Source organism: Cebus imitator, unplaced genomic scaffold (genome assembly GCF_001604975.1).
Source record: "Cebus imitator isolate Cc_AM_T3 unplaced genomic scaffold, Cebus_imitator-1.0 Scaffold144, whole genome shotgun sequence".
Lineage (NCBI taxonomy): Eukaryota > Metazoa > Chordata > Mammalia > Primates > Cebidae > Cebus > Cebus imitator.
In genome coordinates, this window is record NW_016107459.1 from 4,276,242 (window position 1) to 4,294,677 (window position 18,436).

General features: G+C 37.5%; 1 long non-coding RNA gene across 1 annotated transcript in view; it reads left to right on the forward strand.

The window, feature by feature from the left end:
- Nucleotides 1–216: 216 nt before the first annotated feature.
- The window catches only part of LOC108313840, a 60,778-nt gene continuing 42,558 nt past the window's right edge, over nucleotides 217–18,436 (forward strand). Inside the window, exon 1 of the long non-coding RNA XR_001829251.2 lies at nucleotides 217–616. This is a non-coding gene — a long non-coding RNA (uncharacterized LOC108313840). The remainder of the gene's footprint in view (nucleotides 617–18,436) is intronic.

An 18,436-nucleotide genomic window follows, 5' to 3' on the forward strand; every position in this document is an offset into this window, starting at 1 on the left:
CAATGTTTTCTATATTTGTCTCTCAATGAGTACAGGAAACTTTAATAAAGCAATAAAAGTCTGGTTTTTTACTTTCTAAGCATAGACGATCATGAAATTTGACTAGCAGACAAACTAAGGTGACTCTGGCCTCACAGTAGAATTCCCACCTGCTGATATTCACACCCTTGCATAATCCCTCCCCTTGACTGTAGGTGACACCTGTGTGATTTGTGTCTAATAGTATACAAAAGTGATAGGATGCCACTCCTATGATAATATCATATTATATAAATCTTGCTAATTGACTGCTTTAGAGCTTCTCCTTGCTGGTTCAATGAAGTTAGCAACTATGTTGAAAAAGTCCACATGGCAAAAAACTTCTGTTGACCCATAACACCTGAGGGCAGCCTCCAGCTGAAAACTGACAGGCAGAAAAAAGTCAGGATCTTCAGTTCACAGTTACAATGAAATGAATTCTGCAACAACCACATTGAGCTTGAAATCAGACGCGATCCCAGCTAAGCCTCCAGATGAAAATGCAGCTCCATTGAAACCCTGGTGGTACCCCTATGAAAATGAGTTGAGAACCCAGCCAAGTTGTGACTGGAGACTCCTGGCTTACGGACACTAGGAGGTAAGAAATGTGTGTTGTTTTAACGACTAAGTTTATAGAAACTTTTTATGGACTAGAATAAAACTAATATTCTGGATGTGAAACCGGATTGGCAGCAATATTTCAGAAAGTAAAAAGGACAGCTTTATTTCACTTCACCTGAATCTGAATCATATCTGTGTGAATTCTCCTCTCTTGAAATGTATACCCTAGACCTCTGAAATTACCTTAACTGTCTTGACCTTGAGACTTGGAGCAAACACCAAAATGAATAGTGTTCAGAGTGTCATCTTGTAAAGTGTGCAGATAGAAGTTTTTCTTTTTTTTCAAGTTAAAGTATTTTTACTCTGCAAGTGAGAAATCATCTCCTGAGTCATTATTATTCAACATCAAATATGCAATATTTGAATTGAGATTTTGCTAACTCGCCAGGAAAAAACATAACAATATTCTTTTATTTTTCTTGTTTTCCCTTGATTTTCCTGGGTGCCCTTTATAAAAAGTCAAGATATACTCAGGGAAAAGGTACTGAATTTCAGAGGCTTTGGGGTCATGTTGCTTAATTTCAGTAACTATTAAATGTCAGAGAGCCATCGGAAAGGAAGATGAACATGTTTGGTAACGGTATTCTTTTGGTTGCTGTTACCTTTTGAATAATGTTTGGGAGAAATTTAGCCAGATGCATTGAAAAGCACTACAGTGTTTCCAGATATTGTTTGCATAGTATCTATCACCGCCATAACAAATACCACAAACTTAGTACCTTATAACAGCACAAAATTATTCCCCAGTTCTGTAGATTAAAAATCAGTAGGATTGGCTGGTTTCTTTGCTGTGGGTCCCACAAGGCCAAAATCAAAGTGTTATCAGGGCTTTGTTTGTTCTGGATGTTCTTGGGAAGAATACATTTCCCCACTTACTTAAAATCCAATCTGTTGACAGAGTTCAGTTCCCTGGAATTGTGCTACTGAGGCTCCCTCCTGTTACTTTGCTGGCCACTTTGCTGGTACTCCCATTACTTTGCTGGTTACTTTGGATGAAGGTCATTCTATTTCTAAAGGCTGACTACATTCCTTGGCTCATTGCCGTCTTCCTCCATCTTCAAAGCAAGAAACAGTGGCTCAAACTCTTCTCACATGTCAAATTTCTCTGCCTCACGTATCCCCTGCCCTTTCTCTTTTGCTGTATCTCTCACTGTAGGAAGATAAATTTCTCTGTTTTTAAGGGTTCATATTAGATTGAGTATACCTAGATAATCCAGGATAACCTCGCATTCTCAAGTACTATAACCTTAATTATATCTGCAAAATCCCTTTTGCCATATAACCATAATACATTCACAGGTTCTAGGAATCAAGAAGTAGGTATTTTAGGAAGTCAGCATTCTGTCTACCACATTACTCTTTAAATAAAGTTATAATTTAACAACAAACAGTTGTATAGAGCCATAAACATTTATAAGTTGGGGCAAATAAATTTGGTTGTATAATGTGTGTAATTTTGGTTTAGAATTAATTGGATCAGCCTGGAATGGGACACACAATCTTGTTTACACTATGTAAAACGTACAAAGCAGAAAAGCATATAATTTATCATAGCACTTTATCTCTTTCCTATACAAAGACCCATCTGAAAGTTTCTCTGTAGTTACAGAAATTCATGAAACTTTAACTTTATGCTTTTAATAACTAGTTGTTGGACAATGACACATTCTTCTATTTTTCTCTCTTTACCCTGAATGTTTGGCTCACTGACATTTGAAAAATCATAATAAAATTACTTAATACAAAATTTAAAATTCTAAACATTTTAACTGCACCATTCAGAGGTATAAAATACATGCACAACGTTGTGTGCCATCAACACTATCTATTTTTTGTGATCGCAAATAGAAACTATACTCACTGAGCAAAAATTTCCATTTCCCCTCCCCCACCCTGCCCTTGGTAACTTCTATTCTTTCTGTCCCTAAAAATTTTCCTATTCTAGATACCTCATATAAGTAGAAATATGTAATCGTTTTCCTTTATGTTTGAAATATTTCAGTTAGCATAGTGTTTCAACGTCCATCCATGTTGTAGAATGTATCAAAACCTCATTCTTTTTTATTGTTGAATAACATTCCATTATGTGTATATCACATTTTCTTTATTCATCCACCTGTAGATGGACACTGGGATTGCCTCCACCTTTGGCTATTGTGAATAATGCTGTTATAAACATGGGTACACAAATAATTCTTTGAGACTCTGCTTTCAAATCTTTCAGGTATATACTCAAGAGTGGAATTGCTGAGTCATGTAGCAAATTATATTTTTAGAATTTTGAGGAACTGTTTTCCATGGTGGTTACATTATTCAACATTCTTACCAACAATATAGAAGGCTTCCCATTTCTTCATATTCTTCCCAATACTTAAATACTTATTTTCTGCCGAGTTTTTCTGTTTTCTATTTTTTTTTTTTAATAGTAGGTATCCTACTGGATGTGAAGTGGTATCTCATCTCATTGTAGTTTTGATTTGCATTTCCCTAATGATTAGGATCATTAGTGCTGTGGTCTGAATGTCTGTGTCCTCCCAGGCCCCAAATTCATATGTTGAAACTTAATCATCAATGTAGCATTATCGAGAGGTGGGCGTTTGGGAGGTGATTAGGTCATGAGGGATCTACTCTCCTGAATGGGATTAGTGCTCTTATAACAGAGGACTGGGGAAGCTTGTTCGCCCCTTCTGTCATATGAAGACACATAGAAGACATCATCTATGAAGCAGACAGCCATCATTAGATGCTGAATATGGTGGTGTGTTGATCTTTGACTTTTTAGCTTCCAGAACTGTCTGCAATAATTTTCAGTTGTTTATAAATTACCCACTCTAAGGTATTTTGTTATAGCAGTCTGAATGGACTGAGACAATTAATGATTTTGAATACCTTTTAAATTGTTTGTTGGTCATTTGTATGTCTTTTTTAAAGAAATGTCTATTCACATCCTTTCCCCATTTTTAATTGGGTTGGTTTGTTTTGTTTTGGAATTGTATGAGTTATTTAGTCTCAATATTAAACCAATATTAGATATACGATTTGAAAAATTTTTCTATCATTCTATGCATTGTCTTTTTACTCTCTTGACAATAATCTAGGATGCACCAAAGTTTTAAATTTTGAAGAAATTCAATTAATCTATTTTTATTTTTGTTGTTGCCTGTGCTTTTGGTATCATATCTGAAAACTCATTACCAAATCCAAGGTCATGAAGATGATCCCTCTATGTTATTGTCTAAGAAGTTCATGATTTTAGCTATTAAATTCAGGTCTTTGATAAATTTTGAGTTTTCGTTGATTCTGAGGCTTATAGTTCATGCATTCATTTTTCAAGTTTGGATTCGAACAGAAAATGTACTGTTCATATTACTATTATTTTAATGATTTGATAGCAGAAAAGAATTCTTCTTCTTTTTTAAAAAAATGGAAGTCTAAGAAATAAATAGGATGTGATTACTTGATATTGTGTTTTATCTATTTTAATACAGGTAGTAGAGAATGAAGGTTGTAAATATTTTATAAACAATGGCCACCTAATTTCTTCTCATGTGTTTCAAAATGCACACACAGAAATCCAAAGAGCTAAATGTTTTTCTGCTCTGTAAGAAAGTTGTTAAATTTGTATATTTACCATTGTGTAATGAAGAATTAGTCTGGCATCCCCATTTCCGGGGAGGTAACAATTTAACTCTTGGAATTTCTTGAGTGATAGATGTATCTTTGTTATCTGTGATGGACCCCTGATCACATTTTATGTGTATGCTAATGAGGTGATTCATGGTGAGCCCCCAGATTGCTTATGGTAATGAGATTGATTACTCAGGATGGAGACTGGTCATGTCAGAAAAACCACCCATGTAATTAGAGGATTTGGGCTTTGAGCCAAGTGATATCAACCCTTTCCTCTGGGGAAGGTTTTGACATTGAGTTTATCCACATGGCCAATGTTTCAACAATCATATGTATCCATGAAATGTCAACAAAACCTCTGGACACTGAGGCTTGCATGAGCTACCTTGGTTGTCAATATTCTTTGAGCATTGTTTTACTTTGATACTGAGAGAGTAAGACATCCCTTAGGACAATGGCAACTTTGTAAATGGAACTCTTCTTACAAACACTGTTCTACAGATCTCTTCTTTTTTCTGGTTCTCATTTGTATTCTGTTGCTATAATAAAATTGTAATGATATGAGTAGCATTTTCAGTAAGTTATATAAGTCTTTTCTATAAATTGTTGAACCTAAGGGTGGCCATGGCAAACCCTGAGGTAGCTGGTCAGACCTGAGAGTAGCTCTAGAAACCCCAAACTTGTAGCTGATAATTGAAGTTAGGGCAGTTTTGTAGAGAAGTGTGCCTGATATGGTTTGGCTGTGTTCCCACCCAAATCTCATCTTGAATTATGATTCCCACAATGCCCATGTGTCATTGGAGGAACCCAGTGGGAGGTAATTGAATCATGGAGGCAGGTCTTTCCCATGCTGTTCTGGTGATAGTGAATACGTCTCACAAGATCTGACAGTCTTAAAAATGGAACTTTCCCTGCATAAGCTCTCTCTCTCTCTTTATCTGCTGCTATACATGTGAGATATGACTTGTTCCTCCTTGGCTTCCAGCGTGATCATGAGTCTGAGTCCTCCCCACCCATATGGTACTGTAAGTCTATTAAACCTCTTTCTTTTATAAAGTGCCCAGTCTTGAGTATGTCTTCATCAGCATTGTAAGAACAGACTAATACAGTGCTTTTAACCTCCAGTTTGACAAATTCCAGTGCCTATTCAAATACTGTGTAATAAAGGAGATAACTAGTTATCTATATGCTAGAATTGCCCTAGTGCTCCACTTTCCCACCACAAGCAACTTAAATTCTAGCATTAGAATAATAAAATTAAAAATCATATATCTCAGGAGAAGTCTTTTAAAATTCAAATGCACCTGTGATTGGTAACATATCAAACGTTTTTAATCACCCATACATAAGGCTATTCTGTAAGATAAGTAAAAACAACCTAGGCAGGGCATGGTGTTTCACACCTGTAATCCCAGCACTTTCAGAGGCAGAGGTGGGCAGATCACTAGGTCAGGAGTTCTAGAGCAGCCTGGCCAACATACTGAAACCCCATCTCTACTAAAAATACAAAAAGTTAGCTGGGCATGGTGGCAGGCACCTGTAATCGTAGCTATTTGGAATTCCTAAGGCAGGAGAATTTGTTGAACCCAGGAGGCGGAGGTTGCAGTAAGCCGAGATCGTGCCACTGCACACCAGCGCGGGTAACAGTATGAAACTCCATCTCAAAAAAAAAAAAAAAAGAAAGAAAGAAAGGATGGTAACCTGAGACCATTCTCAAAGTTAGGGTTTTATAAGGGGCCCTGGAGGGCATTATGTACTCTGGAAATGTAGGTGGAAGAATGAGAATGTAAAGAGAAGGGGGAAAATGCTGTAATAGTAGAGTAGGAGTGTCCCCAAAGCAAATCACCAGCTTTACCATTTTGCCACAGGCTAACTATATATTTTGAAATAAAAATCTCTAGTCTCAAAATTCCCATAAGATGAAATGCATATTTGTTTTTTGTTATGTGTGTGTGTACATGTGTGTGCGTGTGTTTGTAAAAAAGCCTTCTTGTGTCTATTCCCCTTAAAACAGATAACATGAAAATAGCATGGCAGTCTCAAGCCATAAAGCAACAGTAAAATACAATGACTTTTATTTGTTGCTATAGGTACTTGCTGAATTATAGACAAATAAACTGAATAATTGTGAAGCAGATTCATGTGGTCCACTAAAGGGACTTCTGAGTTGTGTAACTCATCATTTAAATATTCATTGATTGCAGAGAAAAGAGAACAAATCAAAAAATCATAAATAAATATTCATTGAGCAGTCCCCATATTTCACCCTTGTACTAAATTTTATAGGGTATTCAAAAGAAAAATTAGGATCTTAATGTTTTCAGGAATCTTATAATTATGTTAGAATTATATATAATTATATTTATAATTTATAGTTAATTCTAATAAAGATGGTGATAAAAGATGAACAAATACAGAAACATCTTAAAATCACCAGTTCTTTCTGGATAGGCATTTCAGGAAGCTTTATGTATAAGGTTATTTCTGAGAAAGAAAAATGTAGCAATGTAACAGGAGTATCATGACAGTAAGCATATTTTGGAGAGACAGAATAAAGTATGGTATGTTTGAAGAACAGAAGTAGTAGAGGCACAGATTAAAAAAGAAAGTAGGACAACTGTAGAAAATAGCAGGGCAGTGTATTAGTCTTTTCTCATGCTGCTAATAAAGATGTACCTGAGACTGAGACTGGGTAATTTATGAAGAAAAGAGGCTTAATGGACTCACAGTTCCATGGTGGGGAGGCCCCATAATCATGGTGGAAGACAAAGAAAGAGCAATGGGATGTCATACATGGTGGCAGGGGAACTGTCATTTATAACACCATCAGATCTCATAAGACTTATTCACTACGAGGAGAACAGTATGGGGGAAACTGCCCCCATGATTCAATTATCTCCACCTGGCCCTGCTCTTGACACATGGGGATTATTACAATTTAAGGTGAGATTTGGGTGGGGACACAGCCAAACCATATCAGGCAGTATCTAGCCATAAGTCAAGAGTTAAATCCATTGACCTTTATAAAGCTATAGAAAAATTCAATAAAGGAAGCCAAGTAAAGAGTTAACAGGAACAGTAATAACTGTGAAAAATAGAAAAAGACTGGCTTTAGTAGAGAAGATAATTAGATGGAGTGGAATAGAGGCAAGCAAGTTAGAAATTTATTGCAATAATCTTGCTGAATGATGATGAGTACATAATTGATTATATGGAAGTAGGTCAATGGCATTGAAGAAAAGGAGATATACTGATAATAATATAAGAATTTCATCTCTCAGTGATTAGGTGATGGTGATGGTATCAACCATAAAACCTATACACGCCCTCACACACTAAAAGGTGACTAAGTTGTTGTTGTTGGAGGTGGTGGCTACAGATTGAAAGTTTTTCTTCCCTAAAAATTTATGTGTTGAAATCCTAGCCCTCAAGGTGATGGTATTAGGTGGTGAGACTTTTGGGTCATGAGAGTGGAGTCCTCATGAATGGCATTAGTGTCATTATAAAAAGGGCCTGAGAAAGCTTCCTTCCTTCTGCAAGGGCACAGTAAGAAGCCTCCATCTAAGAACCAGGAAATGGGCCCTCACCAGACACTAGATCTGACAGTGCCTTGTTCTTGGACATCCCAGCCTCCAAAAGTGTGAGAAATAAAGGTCTGTTGTTTAGAAGTGACACAGCTTATATATTGCTACAGCAGTCCAAATGGACAAGGTTATGGTAAAAGTGGTTTTATAATTAGCTCAGTTTTATCATGTGGTATTTTAGGTATCTGTAAAATTCAAGTGTACATCTTCATAAAATAAATAGAGAGATAAGAATAAAACTCAGAAGCAAGAAAAACTGCATTGTGACTTATTTATTAATAGTTGAGGGTCAGTATTATGTTGATTCTAGTTGAAGCCTAGGAGTGGATGAAATCACCCTGAGAAAATAGATTAGATAAATGGAAGACGAAGAAGAAAATCAAATCCATAATCCTGAAAAACAGTAAATCCAAATGAGAAGGAAAAGACAGACAATCCAGCAAAGAAGATTGATAAATAAGCTAAAAAGAAGGAGGAAAATAAGAAGAAAGTGGGGTGGCAGCCAAAGGAAAAGCTTTTCCCAAAGTGGCAGTTGATAATGTCAATTTCCACATGAAAGTCACATTAAAAAAACTGAAAATTGTAAATTGGATTTAAGAAGTAAAGGTTATGGGTAACCTTGTGTCATACAGTCACATGCCGAGGGTTAAAGCTTGACCGCTATGATTTGAAAAGAAGTAAGTGGAGACAGCACAGTCCAGCTTGGCTGAAAAGACCAGAAGTTGCTAAAAAGCATGCAGTGAGAGGCTTGAGCCTGTGTGCACATTACAGAAAAAGACACCCTTGTATGTCTGAAGGACAGAGTAATGAATACAGAAAACCATTAATGGAAAAGAGTTGAGACAGATTTAAGAGTACGAGGGAAGGGGGAAGCCTCACAGTTAATGTGAACACATGATCTGCTGAATAGGTGAAAGAAAGATTACTCTGGGCTGGAGGAGTCTGAGAGAAATTCCTGATGGTCTCAAGCCTTGTGCAAGAGCTTGAATGCAGACCAAAGTTAATGGTAAAGAAGGCGCAAGAGGATTCCAGGCAAGCAGTGAAAGGATGGTCACACAAATCATGCATCAATTTCAGAGAAGCTTCATGGTGTGAGGATCTAAAAGTACAAACTGAAACTTGAGAATTTTTTTTTCCCAGAATTTATCTCCTAAATTAAACTACAAGAGTTTTGTAGCTAATGGAATGGACTGAAAGGTATTTCCATGTTTTCCTTAATTTATTATTGTATCCTAATTTTATTATTGTATAAATAAAGAAAGATTATATGCCACAAAATATAGCTCTTAAACTCGTCACATGGCACTAGAATACTTACATTTATTTCCTTTCATTTTTAAGTTGTAGGGTAATCATGTTTATTTTTATTTATCATAAAAGTATACTCGCAAAATAGAATTTTTTTTTTATTTTTTCTTCTACATTTTAAATTTTTTTACAGAGTTCTGCTTTACCCAGTTCTATCTAGAACTCCTGGGCTCAAGTGATATTTCTGCCTCAGCCTCTTGAGTAGTTGGGCCTATAGGCTTGTGACATCACTCCTGGCCTTATAAGTTATTTTTAATAAAGATAATGTATAGGAAAAAAATCACTCATACTACTTCCATCCAAAGACAGTAACTACTACAGATAATAACCATATTTTTTTCTGGTAAAAATCCTTCTAGTCTGCAATTTTTACATAATTGGGATGCTACAGATAGAGAATTTTACTTTAATTGCATACATTTATAACCAGTTTTTCATATGTTTTAAAAAGTCTCATAAGAACTTTTGAAGAACTGCAAAACATACTCTACTATATTTAACCATTTGCCTATTATTAACAATTCAGTTCTGTTCATTTCCATAATTCCAAATAAAATTTATGTGCATAAATTATTGTCTACATTGAATATTGTTAGCTTACAATAAATTTACAGGTATTATATTATGGAATCACTGAATGGAACTGAGGTATCTTGACCATCAACTTCTTTACCAAACTTGCAAAATATTTGTTTTATATTATTTAATGAATGACCAATGGATCATCATTCACATATATGCTTCAAACTTCTTTTTGAAGTCTATCTTTTCCTCTGAGGGGCTCTTTGATGTTGTAATACTACATGAAATTTGTGGGAAATTATTTTGTGAAAGCGCTTGGTTTGTTCAGTTGAGCTGAGGAATAGAAGTAAAATAGTTACAGCAAGTACCTGAAACAGTGGTGCACATCCACTGTGATGCATGGCAACTAAATAAAATATAATTTATAATTGTATTTAGTACAGAAGCACATTCTATCAAAGAGTGTATGTGGAAGAATGCTTGCTCGGAACCTGAGTCCTGCCTGTGCCTCCCAAGCTCGAAGTCTAAATTAATAGGGAACTTCCATTTATTCAATAGCTTAATGTAAATTTCATGACAATGGTAGTGTTCACTCCTAGAAAGAGGAAGAAAAAAATAAAAAAACAGAGAGAGGGAGAACAACAAAGAAGGAGAGAAAGAAAGAAAGAGAGAGAAAGAAAGAAAAAGAAGGAAGGAAGGAAGGAAAGGAGGGAGGGAGGAAGGGAGGGAAGGAGGGAGGGAAAAGAAAGCATGATAATTTTATGTATCAACTTAAGTAGGTTAAGGTGCCCAATTGTTTGGTTAAATATCAGTCTAGATGTTGCTGTGAAGGTATTTTTTTAGACATGATTAACATTTACATCAATAGACTAAGTAAAACACATATAATGTGGTGGGGCTTTATCCAATAGTGGAAGACCTTGTTTGAGTGTTTTTGAGCTGCTGTAACAAAACACCTTAGACTAGGTGGAAGTTCAAAATTAAAATCAAAATATTGGCAGACTGTGTGTCTTGTGAGGTCTCTCTTTTTCATAGATGGTACCTTCTAGCTATGTCCTCACATGAGAGAAAGACTAGTTAGCTCTCTGGGTTCTCTTTCATAAGGTGACTAATGAGGCAGAGCCCTCATGACCTCCCTCCCCAAAGGCTTCACCTTCTAATACTATCAAATTGGGAGTTAGATTTCAATGTATAAATTTGGAGAGGCACAAGCATTCAGACCACAGCAGGCCTTAAGAGAAAAGACTGAGGTTCTCCAACAAAAAGGGCATTTTGTCTCCAGACTGCCTTTGGACTTAAGACTGCAGTATCAATTCTTGCTGAAATTTCCACCTGTCATCCTGCCTTATAAATTTCAGACTTTTTAGCCTCCACAATTGTGAGAGCCAATAATTAAAAATAAATCTCTCTCTCTCAGAGAGAGTGTTGAAGATCCTACTAGACTTTTTCTCTGGAGAATCCTAACACAGGTAAATGGGTAAGTAGATAGATGGATGGATGGATAAATGTATGGATGGATGTGAATGGAGAGATGGATACATAGATAAAGAAATGCTGCTTCCAAGTGGTTTGAAATTATATGCTGATAGTGCACTGGAAGAGTAGTCAAAACACTAGGTTTAAGTCCTGGTTCTACCATTCACTAACTGTGCTGTCCCTGAAAAATCTTTTAATGTCTCTGAGTTAGCTTCCTAATCTATAAAATGGAATCAATATTATATTCTCTACCTATCTTGTCAGGATGTTATGAAAATTAATAATAAAAATGATACACATAATGACTGCTAATAGTTATTAGGTACTAACTATAAGCCACGTAGCAATCACTTCGCATACGTTATCACATTTACTCCTCTCCAAAAATCTTCAAGGTAGATAAAATTATTATCCTAATTTTATGGCACAAAATCTTAGCTCAAATATTGTTTCCTCAAGAGACTACTCTTGATCGTCTTACCTAAAGTAGCACTCCCTCTGTGTAACTCTAATTCCCACCCTATTTAGTATCTTAAGAGTACTAATCACAATCAAGATTATCTTGCTCAAATGACTTGTTTACAATTTCACTATTAACATGGTAGATGGTAGGTGCTCATGTAATATTTGATGGATGAATGAATGAATGCATTGAATAATTGAATGAATGAGGCTTGTTTTGGGGAGATGTGAGTATATGTGATAATTCAGCATATGTAACCATTCAAAATTTAGAAGTAAAAGCTCTAGAGATGAACACAACTACAGTTTACGCCATTACGTAAGTGAAAGAACCTCAAAGACTCATCTCTACTCTTGCTGAAGGGGCCTAAGGCTCAAAGCTATTTCCCTGGCTCCCACTTTCACTCTACTATAGAGCCAGAGGACTGGAAAGCCAAGATAAAGCAGGGAGATGCACTCTTGAATGGTACTTTCTCCCTGAGCAGTACTTGATTTAAATATATATATTATTCAATGTGCAATGTTGACTCTTGACCTCCTATATAATAATTTTCCTTTTAATGCACCCTAGTCCTTCAATAAAACAGTTCCTTTGACCTGTACATTTTGATGTTGGTTTTACTTAAAGGACCTAGATGACAAAGAGGAGGAAGAAATTCTTCTACTTCCATTTCTCCAGTAGCTACCTAGACAACACAGTGTACCCTACAGAAAGAAGGAGTTCTAGAAGGTAATCAGTGTTGTCAGGAGTGGAAGCCAGTGATGTTGGGCACATGAGCAAATTAAAGGCTACCACGAACTAGCACCTGAATTTTCTGATCACAGTCTAGGGTAAGCCAACTTCAAAGGAATAAACAGGAGATTGGAGAGAAATATGAGAGGAGGGTATTTAAAGTGAATTTTTACTCATGGGAGAACCGGACAGCTCATGAATTGCCCAGGTTTACGCTTTCATGGCACAGAAAGGTCTAGCTAATTCTTTCCACCATATTGTGTTTCACCTTTTGTGGGAAATAGAAAAGTTCCTTTCTAAAATTTCCTTTCTTGTTAAGCAATAAGTATGCTAATAACTTTGTTAATCCCTATCCTATGTAGTTGTTAGAGATGCCATGCTTACAGGCATGTAGTACATTCTATGTCCTTATACTTTAACCAAGATATCTGTGCTGGATGTGCTCACAGGCATGTCCCAGCTCTCCACTGCTTTCACCTATTTAGAAAAGTTTAGTTATTAGCCAATTGGGTTTTAGTTTAAATTAAGAGGTATGGCTCTAGCCAACGGAGATCAGACACAACAATAAGGATGGCCCCAAATTTGTATGGAATAAATTTGTGTGTTTTCCTTTGTTCATTGTACTCTCATGACAAGATGGCAAGTGAGAGTGCCCTTCCTATAGTCCGGGAAGTAAAAATTGCATTGCTGAAATATCCTTTGTCTCAGTGCTGATTTTTCTTTGCAGCACCAAGCATCTATTTCCAACACCTTTTTTCTTAATTGAAAACAATAATTACAAAGCTTATTCTCAATAAATACATTAGAATAATAAAGAGAAGAAAATAATACTTCAGAATATGATGAATGAATACTTGCATTTGGTAAGGCATTCTCTTCCCAGAGGCCTAATTAGGTTATAATTTCAAAAGGTTCTTCAAGTGATTCTCTGATGGTGCCTCTACTATATCTGCATATTTCATAGCTAATGCCCCCACCTAAAATGACATTGCACATGGTCCAGCATCTGTTGTAACCAGGCATCAACATTTACCTTTATTTAGGATTTCATTGAAATTCTGATGTAGTCAATCTTATCTTTAAATGCAAAGTCAAAGTAAAAATACTAGCTTCCCATTGCACTGATTAATGTTTCTAGATCCAGGCTACAAAGGACCATCTTCATTTGGTGTCTTATGGGTTAAGTTTTGAGATCTCATCCAGCAAAATTAAGCATGATCTGGTAGACTGGTGAGTCTCCTGGTTGAGAGGCTGCACTTGAAAGTTCCGAAGATGACTGTTGAAATGACTCAGGCCCTCAACCTGGGTGAGACAAACCAAATTCTGATTTGATGTGACATAATATGCCAAACCTCATGCTTACCCTTCAGCCCCAGTGGACAGTTTCAAAGAACTTATTTATCTTTCAGTCTCAAAGAATTTATCTTTTTTTTAAAATGATAACTCAAAGTTTTATTAGCTTTTTTTCCCCCCTAAACACACTCTTATGGAGTCTTTCCTTTTTCTGATATATGGTTTTGTGCTACTTTTGCATTCTTTCTATTGTCATTTTTTATCTCCTGGACCCTCATTCTTACTCATTTTTTTCTCGGTTTTTTGACAGAGTATCCACAAAAGGAAAACTATATTTGAATGCACAGTAGCATTGGCATATTGTTGTTTTACAAGAGAGCAGCAAATGCCGGCTCCCCTACTGAGTATGCACGATTCTCCATAGGCCTTAATTATATAATTATTTTAAATGAACAAAATGATCTGCTGCAATAAAATTTGTCACAGTGTTACTGTGAGAATAGTACCTGTGATGGTTAATACTGGCTGCCAAATAAATGGGATTAAAGGATACAAAGTATTAATCCTGGGTGTGTCTGTGAGGATGTTGCCAAAGGAGATTAACATTTCAGTCAGTGGACTAGGAAAAGCAGACTCACCCTTAATCTGGGTGGGTACAATCTAATCAGCTGCCAGTGTAGCTAGAATATAAGCAGGAAGAAAAATGTGAAAGGAGAGAGACTGGCCTAACCTTCTAGCCTACATCTTTCTCCCATGCTGTTTGCCTCCTGCCCTCAAACATCAGATTCCAGGTTCTTTAGTTTTGATACTGGGACTGGTTCTTCTTGCTCCTCAGCCTGCAGATGGCCTATTGTGGGACCGTGTGATCACATGAATTAATATGTAATAAACTTCCATACACACACACACACACACACACACACACATACACACACACGCACATGCTTGAGCAAATTAACACATCTCTTTCTACCTGGTATACAACCAATGACTTGGCAAATGCCTTTTTCTCTATTCCTGTCCATAAGGTCCATGAGAAGCAATTTGACTTCAGCTAGCAAGGCCAGTAATATACCTTTAGTGTCCAATTTCAGGGGTATATCAACACTCCTGCCTTGTGTCATGATCTTATTCAGAGAGATCTTGATCACTTTTCACTTCCCCAAGATATCACAATGGTCCATTACATTGACGACATTATACTGATTGGATCCAGTGAGCAAGAAGTAGCAAACACACTGGACTTATTGGTGAGACATTTGTGTGCCAGTGGATGGGCAATAAATCCCACTAAAATTCAGGGACCTCTACGTCAGTAAAATTTCTAGGGGTTCAGTGGTGTGGGGCTGTTGAGAAATTCCTTCTAAGGTAAAGAATATTTTGCTGCATTTGGCCCTTCCTACAACCAAGAAAAAGGTACAACACATAGTGGGCCTATTTGGATTTTGGAGGCACCACATTTCTCATTTAGCCCATTATTGAGTGGCCTGAAAAGCTGCCAGTTTTCAGTAGGGTACAGAACAGGAGAAGGCTCTGCAACAGGTCCAGGCTGCTGTGCAAGCTGCTCTGCCACTTGGGCCATATGATCCAGCAGATTCAATGGTGCTTGTGTCAGTGGCAGATAGGGATGCTGTTTGGAGCCTGTGGCAGGTCCCATAGGTGAATCACAATGGAGGCCTCTAGGATTTTGGAGCAAGACCCTGGCACCTTCTGCAGACAATTACTGCCTCTTTGAGAGACATCTCTTAGTCTGTTACTGGGCTTTGGTGGAAACTGAACGTTTGACCATGGGTCATCAAGTCACCATGTGACCTGAACTGCCTATAATGAACTGGGTGCTTTCTGAACCATCTAGCCATAAAGTGGGTTATGCACAAAAGCATTTCATCATCAAATGGAAGTGGTATATGTGTGATCAGGCTTAAGCAGGTCCTGAAGGCACAAGTAAGTGACATGAGGAAGTGGTTCAAACACCATGGTCTCCACTCCTGCCACCCTGTCTTCTCTCCCCCAGCCTGCACTGATGGCCTCATGGGGAGTTCCCTATGATCAATTGACAGAGGAAGAGAAGACTAGGGCCTGGTTCATACATGGCTCTGCACAATAAGCAGGCACCATTCAAAAGTGGACAGCTACAGCACTATAGCCCCTTTCTAGGATATCCCTGAAGAACAGTGGCAAAGAGAAATCTCATTGGGAAGAACTCTGAGCACTGCACTTGATTGTGTACTTTGCATAGAAGGAGACATGGTCAGATGTACAATTACATGCTGATTCATGAGCTGTAGACAATGATTTGGCTGGATGGTCAGAAACTTGGAAGAAGCATGATTGGAAAATTGGTGATAAAGAAATTTGGGAAAAGGTATGTGGATGGACCTCTCTGAGTGGTCAAAATCTGTGAAGATATTTGTATCCCATGTAAGTGCTCACCAGTGGGTGACCTCAGCAGAAGAGGAACTGAATAATCAATTGGATAGGATGACCTGTTCTGTGGGCACCACTCAGCCTCTTCCCCCAAACACCTCTGTCATTGCCCAATGAGCCCAAGAAAAAAGTGGCCATGGTGGCAGGGATGGAGGTTACACATGGGCTCAGCAGCGTGGATTTCTACTCACCAAGGCTGACCTGGTTCCAGATACTGCTAAGTGCCAAATTTGCCAGCAGCAGAGACTAACGCCGAGTCCTCTATGTGGCACCACTTCTCAGGGTGATCAGCTAGCTACTTGGCAGGTTGATTATACTGGACCTCTTCCATCATAGAAAGGGCAGAGATTTGTCCTCACTGGAATAGACACTTACTCTGGATATGGGTTTGCCTATCCTGCACACAGTGCCTCAGCCAAGACTACCATCTGTGGACTCATGAAATGCCTTATCCATTGTCATGGTATTCTACACAGCATTGCCTCTGACCAAGGCCCTCACTTTACATTGAAAAAAGTGCAGCAATGAGCTCATGCTCATGGAATTCTCTGGTCTTACCATGTTTCCCATCATCCTGAAGCAACTGGATTGATAGAACAGTGGAATGGCCTTTTGAAGTCAAAATTATAATGCCAACTATGTGACAATACTTTGCAGGGCTTGGGCAAGTTCTCCAGAAGGCCATGTATGCTCCGAATCAGTGTCCAATATGTGGTACTGTTTCTCCCATAGCCAGGATTCACAGGTCCAGGAATCAACGGGTGGAAGTAAAAGTGCCACTCACCATCACCTCCTGTGATCCACTAGCAAAATTTTTGCTTCCTGTTCCTCCAACATTACATTCTGATGGCCTAGAGGTCTTAGTTCCAGAGGGAGGAATGCTGCTACTAGGAGACACAACAACTATTTCATTAAACTGGAAGTTAAAATTGCTACCTACACACTTTGGGGTTCTCCTACCTTTAAGTCAACAGGCTAAAAAGGGAGTTACAATGTTGGCTGGGGTGACTGTCCTGGACTATCAAAATGAAATCAATCTACTACTACACAACAGAGGTAAGGAGGAGTACACATGGAATACAGGACATCCATTAGGGCGTCTCTCAGTATTACCATGCTCTTGTCATTAAGGTCAATGAGAAACTACAACAGGCCAATTCAGGCAGAACTACAAATTGCCCAGACCCTTGAGAAATGAAGGTTTGGGTAACTCCACCAGGAAAAAGAGCCATGACCTGATGAAGTGCTTGCTGAAGGGAAAGGGAATACAGAATGGGTAGCAGAAGAAGATAGTCAACAATATCAGCTATGACCAAATGACCAGCTGCAGAAACAAGGACTGTAATAGTCATGAGTGTTTCCTCCTTCTTTTTTTAAAAAACATGTTTGTGCATGTATACACCTGTACTAAGAAAATATCTTCATTTTATTTCCTGTCTTCTTTATCATGGGATATAATATTTATTGAGTTCACCTCAGCAGTTGAGTATTGTTAACTTTATGTAAATATTTATTGACTTCGCCTCAGCATTTGAGTATTGTTAACTTTATGTAATAGTATTTGGTTTGGAGATTGGTGCATTTCCAGTTTGTATGAAGGATAGTTGTATCATGTTAGGTTTGTTTGTAATTATGACCTTATTATTATCTTTATTTGAAGATTATATATGATCTCAGGAGATGTGTATGGATTCAAGTTGGCAAGGGGTGGACTTGTAATGGTTAATACTGATTGTCAACTTGACTGAATTGAAGAATACAAAGTATTGATCATGGGTGTGTCTGTCAGGGTGTTGCCAAAGGAAATTAACATTTCACTCAGTTGACTGGGATAGGCAGACCCATCCTTAATCTGGGTGGGCACAATCTAATCAGCTTCCAGGAAGGCTAGAATATAAGCAGGCAGAAAAACATGAAATGAGAGGCTGGCCTAACCTCTCAGCCTTCATCTTTCTGCCATGCTGAATGCTTCCTGCCCCCAAACATCAGACTCCAGGTTCTTCAGTTTTGGAACTTGGACTGGCTCTCCTTACTCCTCAGCCTTCAGACAGTCTATTGTGGGACCTTGTAATCATGTGAGTTAATAATAATAAACTTCCATATATATATATATATATATATATATATACATATATATATATATATTTCCTTTTATATGTATACATATATACACACAAATATACATATATGTGTATATTTCATTAGTTCTGTCCTTCTCAAGAACCCTAATACAGTACTTATCCAATTAAATCTCTCCCTTTTAAGTAAGAGAGATCAGCTTAAAAACATCTAGGTGGGCCCCAGGTAGTATCCAGTCTGCTGTGGGTTTTTGCTTGTTTGTTTTATTTTTCATTTATCTTAC